Here is a 15711-nt window from a genome sequence, read left to right on the forward strand (position 1 = left end):
GTCATCCTGCAGTGGGATCATTAGCAGAGGATGTGCAACCAAATATACGCAAGTATTATTCCTCCAGATCTTCCTGGTGCCTCTTAGACACATGCAGTATTGCCCATGTGTACATTCTTGCCCATCTATCAATCAAATCAGGATCAATGAGTGTTCTCATTCCCACTCTAAACATCAGGATATTGATGTGCGGTTCCGTAAGCTCACACGGCTAGTTAAAGGCAGAACGTGAACTCTGTAAACCAAAATAAAATGCTAACCGTCCCCCACTCCCAACACAGACTGAATAAACCACTTCTTGGCCAACAAGATCCCAAAGAAACCTGACGAACTAGTTCAGGCTTTGATGGGACGCAGGGGTCAGACACACCTCCTTATTCCAGAAGCTCCTTTTGGAGTTTAGTTTACACAACTCACCAGCACTGACATTAAAATAAAGACCCTAAGACTGATGAGGCAGACTCACTGTAGCAATGACCCCGAACTCCAGCCTGATGCAGTGCAGCATTCCATGACAAAAAAGAGAAAAATAAAAATATTCACTCCCAAAATATGTTTTTCTGCCATATTTTGAAGTGGCCCTACAAAGTTGTCTCCTTTGGGGAAAAAATTGCATCTGTAAATCTCTCTGTCTTCTTCTTTTTTTTTTTTTTTTTTTGAGACAGAGTCTTGTTCTGTCACCCAGACTGGAGTGCAGCAGCCTCTGCCTCCCAGGTTCAAGCGTTTCTCCTGCCTCAGCCTCCCGAGTAGCTGGGACTACAGGCACCTGCCACCACCCCTGGCTAATTTTTTATATTTTTAGTAGAGACGGGTTTCGCAATTTTGGCCAGGCTGGTCTCGAACTCCTGACCTCAGGTGATCCACCTATGCCTCCCAAAGTGCTGGGATTACATGTGTGAGCCTCCGTGCCCGGCCGGTAAAAATCTCTATTAACATGACTAGACCCTTCCCCTTCTAGACCCCCAATCCTGAAGAGATTAACTGAGAGTTTCCACAAAACAAATACAAACGCAAAGTGGGGACAGAACACCCCATTCAAAAGTGACACTGGGATAATCAAAGATTTTAAGACTTGAACCCATAAAAAGTCTAGAGAATAACACTGGAAAAACCTTTTTAGACATTGGCTTAGGTGAAGACTTCATGACCAAGAGCCCAAAAGCAAATGCAACAAAAACAGAGTTAAGTAGATGGGACTTAATTAAACTCAAAAGCTTCTGCACAGCGAAAAAAATAATCAGCAGAGTTAACAGACAACCCACAGGGTGGGAGAAAATCTTCACAATCTATACATCTGACAAAGGGCTAATATTCAGAGTCTACAAAGAACTCAAATCAAAAACAAAAAGAATAAACCATCCCATCAGAGTGGGCTAAGAACATGGATAGACAGTTCTCAAAAGAAGATACACAAATGGCCAACAAGCACATGGAAGAATGCTCAATGTCACTTATGGAAAATGCAAATCAAAACCACAATGCTATACCATCTCACTCCTGCAACAATGACCATAATACACAAATGAAAAAAATAATAGATGTTGGCATGGATGCAGTGAAAGGGAAACACTTTTACACGGTTGGTGGGGATTTAAACTAGTACAACCACTGTGGAAAACAGTGTGGAGATTCCATAAAGAACTAAAAGTAGAACTACCATTTGATCCAGCAATCCCGCTACTGGGCATCTACCCAGAGGAAAAGAAGTCATTACACGAAAAAGATACTTGTAAACACATGTTTATAGCAGCACACTTTGCAAATGCAGAACTATAGAATCATCCCAAATGCCCATCAAGCAGCGAGTGCGTACAGAAAGTGTGGCACATACATATATACCGTGGAATACTACTCAGCCATAAAAAATAAAATCATGGCATTCACAGCCACCTGGATGGAACTGGAGACCATGATTCTAAGTGAAGTAACTCAGGAATGGGAAAGCAACATCGTATATTTTCACTCGCAAGTGGGAGCTAAGCTGTGAGAACACAAAAGCGTAAGAATGATACATGGGGCTCAGGGAACTGGGAGAAAGGATGGGAGGTGGGTGAGTGGTAAAACACACCACAGAGTGTAAACTACCCGGGAGATGTGGGCACCACTGGAGAATTTGTTCACGTAACCTACCGAGATGGAATAAAAAATAAATTAAGAAAGAGATTAACTGAGAGTGTATCATCTTTTAAGGGCCTGAATAGGAAATTTTTGGGTTTTCTTCCTTTCTTTTTTTGAGCCAGAGTGTCACTCAGTGTGCTGCCCAGCCTGGAGCGCAGTGATGTGACCTTGGCTCGCTGCAACCTCTGCCTCTTGGATTCAGGGGATGCTCATGCCTCAGCCTCCCAAGTAGCTGGGCTTACAGGCATGTGCCATCATGCCTGGCTAATTTTTGTATTTTTGGTAGAGATGGGGTGTCACTGTGTTGGCCAGGCTGGTCTCAAACTCCTGATCTCAAGTGATTCGCTCACCTTGACCTCCCAAAATGCTGGGATTACAGGTGGAAACCACTATGCCCAGCCAGAAACGTCTGTCATCTCTGTCTCTAAGGGCATGACCTATGAGACTTCATCTACGTAGTAAGAACCTTGGTCTCCACAGTCCCTTATCTGAACCTGGCCACTCCTTCCTATGGATTCCAGATTGTTAGGTAATAACTGAAGCCTTTCAACAAATTGCCAATCAGAAAAGCTTTGAAATCTTTGAATCTGCCTATGGTGTAGAAGGCCCCCAGCCTCGCTCCGAGTCGTCCTGCCTTTACATGTATTGACTGATGTCTTGTTTTCTCTAAAATATATAAAACCAAGCTGCCAACCTGTAACCCCCTTTGGGCGCGTGTTCTCAGGACCTCTTGAGACTTTCCCTCAGGCCAGGACCACTTCTTATTTGGCTCAGAATAAACCTCTTGAAATATTGAACAGAGTTTGACCTTTTTTCATGGATAATTCAAATCTAGTCTGTCTGATCAAGAAAAACCAATCCCTGCTGTGCTAGGATCCTTGCTGGCTGGAATGGGAGCATTAAGCCTATTAAGAAAGAGCCCTGTCTCTCCGGACACTCCAGCCGTGCCGCCCAGCAGGGCTCCGCTCCCTCAGCCGGGCCGAGCTGTTGCAGGTGGGCTCCATTTTCACGGCCACCTGAGTTGCAAGGCCACTGGGGAGACACAGCTTTCACGGTGCTTCCTGGAAGTCCACGGTGGCTTATTGAACCCACAGGAGAGGGGGCTGGACAATCACTGGGAGGATGGACTCTGGAGCAGAGTGTCTGCCACCCCTCAGGGTGGTCTTGGGATCCATAATTTCCCAAAGAAGAAAGAAATCAAGAAACAAAAGGAGGGAGGAAGGGGAAGGGGCTGCGAAGAGGGGAGGAGGTGGTGGAAGGTGAGGATTAAGTCTGGGTTTTATCTTGCCCAAATTCCTATCTGGGGTCCGGGGAGTCCTGCCCTACACACCGTCCATTCTCATTGGATGGGTTTTATTTAGCCCTATATATTATGACTTATTTTCCAACCTGACTCCGGTATAACATTATGAGACAAGAAAGAAAATAAAATATTTTATCCCAAAACATGCTTCTTTGCCATATTTGGAAAAGGCCCTGCAAAGCTGTTCTTTGTGGAGAACGTGCATCTGTAAAGAATCTCTGTGAACATAGCTGGATCTTCCAGACCCTCCCAATCCTAAAGAGATCAACTAAGATCGAAGAGGAGACATTTGTCGTCTGTCGTCTCGAAGGGCAACCACTATAAGATTTAAAGGAACTTTGGTCTCCACAGTCTTCACTGTAACCTGAACATTTCCTTTCTGTCAATTCCAGGTCTTTAGACAAACTCAACCAATCGTCAACCGGAAAATGTTTACATTCACCTGTAGCCTGGAAGCCCCACTTTGAGTTATCCCGCCTTTCTGGACCAAACCAATGTATTTCTTAAACGGATTTGATTGATTCCTAAAATGTATAAAACCAAGCTGCACCGACCACCTTGGGCACATGTTCTCAGGACCTCCTGAGGGCTGTGTCACGGGCCATGGTCGCTCATATTTGGCTCAGAATAAATCTCTTCCAACATTTTACAGAGTTCGACTCTTTTTGTCGGCCAAGGGACGAGCCTCCTCCTTCCTGCCCTGCACCTGGGCTTGCTGGCGACACTCCCACAGGGCCACTCCACTGTGCCACTGCTGCCTTTGCCTTGACGCACAGCCCAAGCCCCATCTTTGGTGATGCTTTCAGCACCTCCAGAATGAGACCTTCTCCTTCCATGGCATCTCGTGAAGACTGTGTCCTCTGCTGCTGAGCTTCATGGAGTGTCTCCGCCTGTTCCTGCTCACGCTGGGGAGGAACGTCCAGGGTCATCTCGTCACAGGTTCACAGCAGGGTGTTCTCTTCCTGCCCTCCAGAGACAGGGCGCAGATGCCGCTTCGTTCATTCCTGCTGTGCCAAGAGCCTCCCCTGCACATAACCCCACTGTGGCTCAGTAACGTCTAACTCAAAACAGCCAGTGAATGCAAACCGAAGGCATGTGTGCGTCAGACCAGAATGCCATATTCCTGTGGGTTATATCAAAGGCTAACCAGCATTATGGGATCACAAAAGAAAACGGTTAAAAGACAATGACTTCCACATTTCCCTGCCCTGGAATTCCTCAAAACATGCAAATGCAGAGTGAGTGCTCACTGACAGCTGTGATCGTTCTCCACGTAACTTTGCATTTGGTTAGCATCAATCATACATGTAAAACATAAAGCATACAGCCTGAATTATCATGTGAACGTGAATGTGTCTTTTTCTGAGGTCTATTTTTGTGTTTAGCTGCTCTTCCAAAATCTTCACGTCCTGCTAAAGCCCCCGAGATGAGATGGTTGCTGTGGCCTCCCCTCTGCCTTGGCATTTTACAGAAGTACTGGCTCGGGGGGGCAGCTGCCACAGCGGGTGCAGGGCGGCCGCGGAGGCTGCGGGCGGAGCACGTTCTGCACGGAGCTTAGCGTCCCTGCGGCTCTGCTGCTGCAGACCCCACAGGCCTGGGGATGTAGAATTCCCAGCAGATGGCAAGAGTGAATGCTACAATTAGCTTTCCTCCAAAGAGATGAAAGGAATTAGGGATGGGAAGGGTCTATTAGGTAATTTAATTCATTCGTTTGTTGTTCTGGCCTCTGTCCATAAAGAATGTTCTGGATTTCTCACGCACCGTACGCCAGGGTTAGATTCAGTGTGGGTAAGTGTCACGTGTCGTTACGTGGAGTTAAATTATTTCCTCATCAGCAGAAGCATGTTCAGAATGAAAGGGATAGATGGGAGCCATTGAAGAGCATTCAAAGGTCTCCATGTATGGAGGTCAATAGCTGTGATCAGTGAGCTGTGAGGGGCACCTCTTGGGCTGGATTGACCCAGCGGCTGTGGCTGGCGAGGCGGGGGCTCCGTGTTCTGCCCCCCAAGGCTATAAGGTTCGTGGAAGAGGAGAGAGACATTCTGAACCCACAGTCCTTCAACGGTGCAGAAGTCACGGTCCTCCTCACCCATCCTGTCTTCCCTTCACTGATGTTTCCAAATGTCGAGTGTGGGACAAAAATCTGTGTCTTCCCTAAATTTCTGATCCCATGTATATTCTGCTGTGTGGGATCATCTGTATTTTTGTGTCGTGTTATTGCATGTTTCAAATAGGAGAATTCCTGTGGACAGAATCCTGAGCAATGGGCCCTCGTGGGCTGGGGCCGCCCCTGGTGGTGGCTCCTGCCCCACAGCCCTAGGTGCCCTCAGATGACAGGGAGGTCACCCTCATGGTACTGGGTTCCCAGGATCACTCCCAGCTGCCCATGCTGAGTGTGGGACCTCTCTGCTTCTCTGCCCCAGCGTGGCCTCCTGGACCACAGACGGCCCAGCCTGCATGCAGGAGGCTGGAGTTCCAGCTCCCAGGTGAAACCAGGAAGGGCAGGTGGGGACAGATGGGCGCCCAGCCCTCCACACAGAGCGGGGTGGTTTGAGGCACGTGTGAAAAATCCCTCAGTTGCCCCTCAGAACGATCCTGTCCCCCTGCACTCGGCCCTCCCGCTGTCACGTTGCCAGCACAGTCACGGGCGACGCTGGCAGGTCACTCCTCAAACAAACCTCTTGCACCCACGTCCTGGCCTCAGGGTCTGCTAGAGGAAATGCTGCTGAAGGCCGTGGGGATCTGCATTGTATGCATTTATTCAATCCACAGACAGACGTGAGGCATCTTCTGAGCACCAGGCACTGAGCTGGGCACTCACTGCCGGGCGTTGAAGATGAACAAGACAGCTGCCAGCTTTTTCTTTTTTTCATTTTTTTTTTTTTTTTGAGATGGAGTTTTGCTCTTGTTACCCAGGCTGGAGTGCAATGGCGCGATCTCGGCTCACTGCAACCTCTGCCTCCTGGGTTCAGGCAATTCTCCTGCCTCAGCCTCCTGAGTTGCTGGGCTTACAGGCACGCGCCACCATGCCCAGCTAATTTTTCGTATTTTTAGTAGAGATGGGGTTTCACCATGTTGAACAGGATGGTCTCGATCTCTTGACCTTGTGATCCACCTGCCTCGGCCTCCCAAAGTGCTGGGATTACAGGCTTGAGCCACCGCGCCCGGCCCCATGCTGCCAGCTTTTTCTCGTGGAAGCAATCAAATAAGGAATATGGGCAGGAAACGTGTGTGTGCATCTCGCCTGGGAGGCAGGGAGAGAAGGGGCTTGTCGCATAAGAGCCACGGAATCTGCATGGAGCCGGGGCCGAGGCTTGGGAGTCAGTGTTCAAACACTCCAGGCAACGGCCAGCCGCAGGACCAATGTCCTGTTCAGTCTCAGGAGCTTGTACCAGGCTAAGAGTCGCTGCAGTCATTTCTTTAGATGAGATTTTAATCTACTTTTTACTCATTGTATTAGTCAGTGTTTTCTGCAGAAGCAGCTAATAGGATGTGTATAAACACACAGCTATACATTACATACACACATGCATATACAGATTATAGGCATACATACATATACACGTTATATACATACAAGCATATATAGATTATACACACATACACTATAGATTATATACACATATATACATACATACACATATACACACATACATGCATTAAATACACAGTCACACACACACACACGTTATTTATTACACACACACATCTGTGGAGGGGGAGACAGAGAGAGATTTTGCTGTAAAGAGTCGGCTCACGTGGCTGAGGCTGTTGGGTCCACACTCTGCAGAGCGGACGTGGGGCTGGAGACCCAGGAAGCGTGGGTGTCGCTTGAATCTGAAGGCTGTCTGGAGGCAGATCCCTTCTTCCCCAGGGGTCCTCAGGCTTCTCGCCATGCCTTCACCTGACTGGACAAGGCCCACCACCTAGTGGAGGGAGGTCTGTTTTATCAAAGTCAACTGATAAGTGCCAATCTCATTCAAAAAATGCCTTCACAGCAACGTAGAGATTGGAGTTGCTGGGAACCACAGCCCAATGAAGAGGACACAAAACCAGCCACCACGCTCACCTTTTCACCCCTCAGACGTCGAACACAGCCTCTGTACAAGCCCCTACCGAAGCAGAGGTTGGCTTTGCCAAGAACCACCTTAATTTTTAGATTTAATGCACTCAGCTTCTCATGGCTAAAGACACCCACCTCAGTGCCACCTCTCCAGGATGGTGACACACCGCAAGGTTCCAGCCAGGAAAAACCGGCACACTGTGTGGATCCAGCGCCCCATCATGCGGGCGACAAGCCCGAGGCTCCAAAGTGGCACAGGGCTGGTCCCGGCTGCACTGCTCACGCCCCGGCCCCTTAGGAGACTCGGGCCCAGGGTCTGGCGGGGGGTGACATTTCTGGATGTTTTGCACTTTGCCATCATTTTGGACTTCTAAGAAGAGGTTCTTTCTCTTAGGAGGCTGCCAGCGTGGAACACTTGGGAGGATGCCCTCAGTGAGTTTGTGGGCCTGTCCAAACTCCAGCCATCTGTACTTCTCAGACCCTAAATGTCACTTTTGTCACCCACAGAGTGGCACCTCCCGTGGGATGGCCCGGTGGCACTCACTGGTGCTTGGTGTATTCACAGCTTGGCAATGCGACTCGCCTTCTGCTCCGCGGCCTCTCCTGGCTCTGGTGAGCTCGCCATCCATGCAGAGGAGTCCCCACAAGGCAGAGGAGGCAGGCACAGAGCCGGAGGAACGCGCTCTCCCTGGGCAGCCCCTCTGCCTCCCTCTCCTTGAGCTTCTTTCCCTCCAAGTCCCTGTTCAAGAATGTTACAAAGCTTTGTCTTTAAAAGCGTAAGCACTCCTCACGTTTTGCATGATTCCACTCTCCCTCAGCGTGATGTGATACCAACATGTTAGGAATCCTGCCCTGTGGATTTCCCTCCAGCTGAGCACAGGACCTTACCAAAAAAGAAAGACTTAAAGACCCTGAATTGCAGCTTCGCCCATGAGCGCTAACAGGGGCTCCCTGGGAAGCTCAGTGAGGGAAACACAGGCCCGTCAGTCATGCTCCGACGACTGCTTCACGTGGCACCATGTGTTCCAAAACTGAGTGTGCAGGGCCCGTGGGCGGCCACCGCGTCAGTGCAGGACAGACACTCAGCTCTCACGTGGGCAGTGACACTGCGGTTCCTCACAAAGGGAGAAATTCACTCAGATTGCTCAGAGTCTTTCCAATGTTGAGTCTGCTGTGGCTGCAAAAGGCTTTTAAAGCATCGAATGCTGCCCAGAATTTATGGCCAGGGTGGGGTCTCAGGTGAATCGAAATAAACCTTCATAACACCAGCAACTCAATCCAACTGCAGTTCAGAATCTGATTTCATGAAAAGAAAGTGCGCTCACTATTTCTGGAAACCCTCTCCCAGGTCCCCGCCCAGGCTGGACCTGGCTCCTGGGCCTTTCTCCTAGGATGAGGATTTTAATTGTCATTTGGAAAGAAATCCGAGTTGGGAGGGTCACATTTTCATGCTGCACTAGATCCTGTGTTATTTCTCGGAGCACGGCTGGACATGGACGATATTCGGTGGATACTGTGGGTGGTCTCTGCATCCCCCGGCCCCCAGGGCAATGTCCTCCCTGCTGCTGCACTGCCTGGTGGGGTTTGCACTCCAAGCTCCCATGAGTGAGGGGCTTCTGATGCTGCTTGTGTCTGGGGATGTATGCTGGGGAGCACCTGCACCCAGGTGGAGTCCTGGGAGGATTGTGGCAGCCGACCCAGCAACGGGGTCTGGCCAGGCAGGGCTCAGGCAAACGGCCAGGGGGCAATTGGGCTGTGTCCAGGGCGGCATGCACCAGAGCAGCAGAGAGATGCCTGTGGGTTACAGGAGCTGTGCTCCTCCCACTGAGGTGCTCCACTCCTTAGGGGCCTCCCTCCTCCCCTGCTGTGCTCTCCTCCCTACGGTCCTCCTTCCTCCCGTGCTGTGCTCCCCTCCCCAGGGTCCCCCATCCTTCCTGCTGTGCAACCTCTCCAGGGTCCTCCCTCATCCCCTTCTGTGCTCCCCTCTCCAGGGTCCTCCCTCCTCCCTGCTGTGCTCCCTCTCCAGGGTCCTCCCTCCTCTCCTGTTGTGCTCCCCTCTCCAGGGTCCTCCCTCCCTCCCTGCTGTGCTCTCCTCCCCAGGGTCCTCCCTCCTTCCCTGCTGTGCTCTCCTCCCCAGGGTCCTCCCTCCTCCCTGCTGTGCTCCCTCTCCAGGGTCTGCCATCCTCCCTGCTGTGCTCCCCTCTCCAGGGTCCTCCCTCGTCCCCTGCTGTGCCCTCCTCTCCAGGATCCTCCTTCCTCCCCTTCTGTGCTTCCCTCTCCAGGGTTCTACCCCCTCCCCTGCTGTGCTCCCCTCCCCAGGGTCCTCCCTCCTTCCCTGTTGTGCTCCCCTCTCCAGGGTGCCCCATCTTCCCTGCTGTACTCCCCTCTCCAGGGTCCTCCCTCCTCCCCTGCTGTGCTCCCTCTCCAGGGTCCTCCCTCCTCCCCTGCTGTGCTCCCCTCTCCAGGGTCCTCCCTCCTCCCCTGCTGTGCTCTCCTCCCCAGGGTTCTCTCTCCTCCTCTGCTGTGCTCTCCTCCCCAGTCAGGGAACATCACTCCTGGCCCCTGGCATCTGCACAGGCAAAGGCTCTTCCGTTGCTTTTCACCTCTGGCCTCTGCAGCTTGCTCTTCTTTCTGTTCCTAAGTCAGTTTTGCCACTTCTTGATTCATCATTTCAACTCCATTGGTTCAGGACTTAACCTAGTGCCTCTGAACAGGTAAATTAAAAATAAAATGTGTTGACTGAATGAATTTAATGATTCCACCTGACTTCTGACCACCAGCTTCCATGGACAGCTCTGACTCAGGGCTGGGCAGCAGCTCCCGGGACACCTTTGGGACTCCCAGGTCCCGGAGATGAAGCTCTCTGCTGTCTCTAGTCCTGAGGGAATGCGCCACAGAGCAGGTGGCCGGGGGACGGGGAGAACTGTGTGTGCAGTTGATAAAAATAACTACTGACTTTGCAGCTGCAGAATGCGTGGGTACACTTCTTCCTTTTTCAAATACTCCTGTCAAGTTCAATCCTGAAGCAGCTGGGTAAGGACTTATGCTTGCCTTTGTCAGCGTGCACCCTCAGGGCTTGCAGGCTGGATTTATTTGTCCAAGGTCACAGAGTTCATAACTCGGGTCTCTGGGACCCAAACTCACATCTTGTATCTTGAAATCCTCTGCCTCTGGGTGTCCAACTTAAAACAGACACTGCAGCCTTCTAGATATCTAGATACCTTCTACCAACCTTCTAGACACCGTCGCAGCTTCTGGGCTATTTCACCTTTTCACAAAAGCGCAGGCCACTCAGGGTAGAGTCTGCACCAAAGGGAAATGGCAGGGTCCATGGAGATTACAGAAATGCACTCACCACATTCTTTATTTGAAGGTAAAATCAAGTTTTGCAGAAAAGATAAGAAAAGCACCTTTATATACATCGTTGCTTTCTAGTTTTCTCCTTCTGAATGCAGTCATGCCTAAGGAATTCTAGGGCAAACCTCACTGAGAAGGAAGGCTTTCAGGCTCCAGCACTACCTAAGGATTTGCTTTTCCTTCTCGAATTTGGGAAGAAAATAGCGAAGTGTCTGGCTGGGAAGGAGAGTGAGCAAAGCTCCCCTCGCGCCTTCCCAGCATTTCACGGGCCTTCCTTTGTGGAACCCAAGCTCTCGTTTCCAGGAAAACAGCGTCTTTCCTTCAGACACAACTGAAGAACCTCTGGAAGGGCCATCATTCCCGACAGACACAGGAGAACGGGATTCCTGGCACTCCTGGCTCTGCGCCCTCCCAGGCCACGCTTCACCATTCTGGGCCCAGGGAGATCGCAACGAGTGGCTCAAACTCATCTCTATTTCTTCTCACCCAAACTATTGCACTATCTTAAAGCTCAAAGGTATCTAGATATCTAGACGGTATCTAGAAGCTTGGTTGAATCTATGCTGGAACCCAGCGTCCCACGCTGCAGTGTCTGTTTTAAGTTGGACATCCAGAGGCAGAGGATTTCAAGAAAGATGTGAGTTTAAGTCCCAGAGACCCCAATTATGAACTCTGTGACCTTGGACAAATAAACCCAGCCGGCAAGCCCTGAGGGTGCACGCTGAAAAACGCAAGCAGAAATCCTTCCCCTCTTCTTCACATCAATCTCCTCCTCCTTACCTACTTCACGTCAATCTCCTCCTCCTTACCTACTGCCAGGGGGGAAAAAAGGAATTTAGAGATTTAATCTTCAGCTCTTCGTAGAGAATGGCATTTGCTCATATAGAAAAGTCATTTCAAACTTCAGGAGTTCAGAGTCGAAACACGGAGGGTTTGGAGTTCATTGTTCTTCCAAACCTAAGATCCTGACTTTGGGAAAATAGCTAAAATTTCAAAAGCCTTTGGGCATCAGATAACAGTTATGAAGCAATGTTTAGATACATTTCAGTAAGAATAAAGGACTTAAACACATGAATCATAATTTCCTTTGAAACCCACTTGCATTTAAGATGAAGGGGCAGAGAGAGGCTGCCTCATGAAATGCGGGTGAGGACCCACTGCATTCACAATGCTCAGAGCCTCGTGGAGACATTTGGGGGAAAGCTGGTCACAACATTTATTCAGCCCCATTTAGGCCATGCAAATTCAGCAGCACTCAGAGAGTTCTTAGCAGTCATTTAGGACTGGCCAGGCACAGTGGTTCACGCCTGCAGTCCCAGCACTTCGGGAGGCTGAGGCGGGCAGATCACCTGAGGTCGGGTGTACGAGACCAGCCTGACCAACATGGAGAAGCTCTGTATCTATTAAAAATACAAAATGAGCTGAGTGTTACGGTGCACGCCTGTAATCCCAGCTACTTAATCGGGAGGCTGAGACTGAGAGTCGCTTGAAACCAGGAGGCGGAGGTTGCGGTGAGCCCAGATCACGCCACTGCGCTCCAGCCTGGGCGACAAGAATGAAACTCTATTCCCAAAAAAAAAAAAAAAAAAAAAAAATCGTTCATGATTTAGTGCTACTTAACTTGGACCAACACAAATTATGAAAATTCGATTTGTGGAAATGCACTACCATTCGAAGTCTTTCCATATTTTCTCTTAGGAAAGTTATATGGGGATTCTCAGAGGTGGCGATCAAAGGTGCTAATAGCAAAAGAATGAAAAATAATGGGGCAGGCTCTTTTATCATTTCCTGACAAATTGTGTGGCTCATTCAGATTTAACAAGTATCTATGGGGAACTTTTCTGTCAAAGTCACGCTTTTTTCCACAGTCAATGACAGTCTCATATAAAACTGTTTCACAGCTTACAAAATATCCTAGGATAATTATTATTGGACAAAAACGAATAAATTAGAAAATCAGCGTAGGCAGAACAAGGTTTCGGAAGAGATAAGATGAAGCTGAAGCTGCCGTTGGGGAACACAGGGGCCTGTCCTGCAGGGAAATCACTCGTGGTCTGAGCTTAGAATGAGGCAGAGACAGAAACGGAATCTTTGCAAACTCTTTTGTTTACTAAGAGAAACAACGGCCACGGCAGAAACAGCGTTGGGCGCAGAGAAGAAGCAGCTCACTGCAGCTGAGACCTGGAAGGGGTGAGGCTACACAATCGTGCGGGTCTCCCTTGGGCCCCCGGCCAGGCCCTCGCATCAGAGGGACGAGAGGAACACAGCCAAGCCACCGTGCCAGAGTCTCGTTTCTGTTCAGCATCGCTGTCAGAAGCTAATCGGATGATTGAGGAAAAGCATCTCTTTTTCCAAATTTTTTTTGAGGTGGAGTTTCACTTCTTTTGTCGTCCAGGCTGGAGTGCAATGGAACGATCTCGGCTCGTTGCAATCTCCACCTCTTGTGTTTAAGCGAGTCTTCTGCCTCAGCCTCCTGAATAGCTGGCGCTAATATTTTGTATTTTTAGTAGAGACAGGGTTTTACCATGCTGGCCAGGCTAGTCTCGAACTCCTGACCTCTCAGGCCTCCCAACGTACTGGGATTATAGGCATGAGCTGCTGCACCCGGGTCCAGCATAATTTCCCACCTGCCTTCTTTTCCAATAGACACATCAGATGATGCTCATTCTCCTGTGATTACCTTCTCTTTGCACTTTACAGACTTTTTGCTTGTTTTTTGAGACGGGGTCTCGCTCACTCTGTAACCAAGGCTGGAGTGCAGTCACTGGATCACAACCCACAGCAGCCTCAAGCCCCCGGGCTCAGATGGTTCTCTCACCTCAGCCTCCTGAGCAGCTGGGACCACAGGTGCATAGCATCACACCCAGCTAATTTTTGTATCTTTTGTAGATACAGGGTCTCACTGTGTTGTTCAGGCTTGTCTCAAACTCCTGAGCTCAAGCGATCCACCCACCTTGGCCTCTCAAAGGGTTGCAACCACAGGCGTGAGCCACCATGCCCAGCGCATAAATCTTGGTAGCTAGAGTTTCCATTATCATTTAGTTATAAATGTTTTGTAATTCACTCTAATTTCTTTCTTTTTTTTTTTAAGACAGGGTTTCACCTTTTTGGCCAGACTGGTCTTGAACTCCCGACCTCAGGTGATTCACCAGCCTTGGCCTCCAAAGTGCTTGGATTACAGGCGTGAGCCACCACGCCCGGCCACTCTGATTTCTTCTTTAACCAAAGATTAGCTCAGGATGTATCTTCTTACTTTCTGAACATTTGACGCTGTTTGGTTAAGGTTAATTTCCAATATAACTTCACTGTAGCTGACAAACATGGTCTGTACGATATATTATATTTGGAATTTGTCAAAACATTCTTTTTTTATTGTTTAAGAATGTTCCTCATAAACAGCATAAAACTGGATGCTTAATTTCAATCTCCTAGCCTCTGTCTTGTACAAGATAACTCTCCACGTTATTTATTGTGACTACTGATGCAATTAGAATAATTTTAATTTGCATTTCACTCTGACTTTGCTTCGCTTTCCTCCTCTGCCCTTTTCCTTCTCGTTTGCATTGGAACGGCAACGTTTTAGCTCTTTAGCTCATTCCTTTGAAGGATGTCTGGATGTTTATAGTTTTACATCCTATTAAAGACGACCTAAACATCTTAGTATGTGATTCAGTTTTATACCATCTTACGCAGTTTCTCGTCCTTCAGCGTCTCCACTCTCTTCTCAACAGAGTCCTGCCACAGTGTAACGCTCCTCGAACCCTCCATTTTCCACACCTGGGGTGCCTGGAACGCTCTCCCTTTACAAGTGAGACACAGAAACAGCTTTGCCAGGGGCTCCTGAGGCCATTTTGCTCAGTGCTTCGCTGTTTTCCCTCTTATTCCCGAGGTTGTTTGCTTCTGGCTGAAGGACGTGTATTAGTAAACCTTTCAACAGTGTCTGCACGTTGTAAATTCAGTTTCCCTACCCGAAAAAGCTGCAATTAACCTTCTCTACTGGAAGGTATTTTAAGTGGGTATAGAATTCTAAGTTGAGTCATTTTTCCTGAATACTGTGAAAATATTATTTCATCACCTTTGGGAAAATATTTATTTTTGCAGATGAGTCACCAGCAATTAGTTCCTCATTTGCACTCCTCACCTCCCGTGTGTTTTAGTGGAGCCTCTTCCCACCAGATCCTTTTGAGGATCTTGAATACATATTTTAAAAGTCCTCTTCTGTTCCTTTTTACAATTACTTATGTTTTTGAAAGCCGCCTTCATGATGTTCCCATGAGCGGGTGCCGGGAGGGCTCACGAGCGTCTCATCTCCAGTGAGTTACTTCACACCCTCCCCTCAGCCCCTTGGCCATCAGCCAGGCGTGGCAGCTCGGGGCTTCCAGACACGGAGAACGCTGCTGATTCCGATTCCATCTCCCGGCCCCTCAGTGTCTCTCCTGCTTTCAGGTTCCTGCAGGAGAGCCCTTCCTGAGCTCCTTCCAAACACCCGGCCTTGCTGGCCCGTCGGCTGGAGCTGAAGTTCCCAAGGCCTGCTCCTGCCCAGAGCGCACGGGAGTGAGGCCTCCGCTCTGGGTTCTCGGCTGGAGGCTTCCTCTCAACGTCAGTCCTCAGGAGGTGGATCTTGGCATTGGGCGAGGCTATAATTTTGAGGATATTTTATACAATATCTGAAATTACGACATGTTTGGAGTACGTGCAGGTAGCTCGGCTGAATGTCACACCAGAAAGGGATAATCCCGTGTGGCTGCCCTCTCGAGGGCACGTAAGTACATGCTGGCTTCCTTCTGCAAGACAGTTTCCCAGGCCCCCTGAGGTGAGATGTGGGCGGTGAGACGACTTTTTCCACTGGTCGTTTCTTAGTTGTCTTCAG

Source organism: Aotus nancymaae, unplaced genomic scaffold (genome assembly GCF_030222135.1).
Source record: "Aotus nancymaae isolate 86718 unplaced genomic scaffold, 86718_ANA_hifiasm-v0.15.2.pri h1tg000034l, whole genome shotgun sequence".
Classification (NCBI taxonomy): domain Eukaryota; kingdom Metazoa; phylum Chordata; class Mammalia; order Primates; family Aotidae; genus Aotus; species Aotus nancymaae.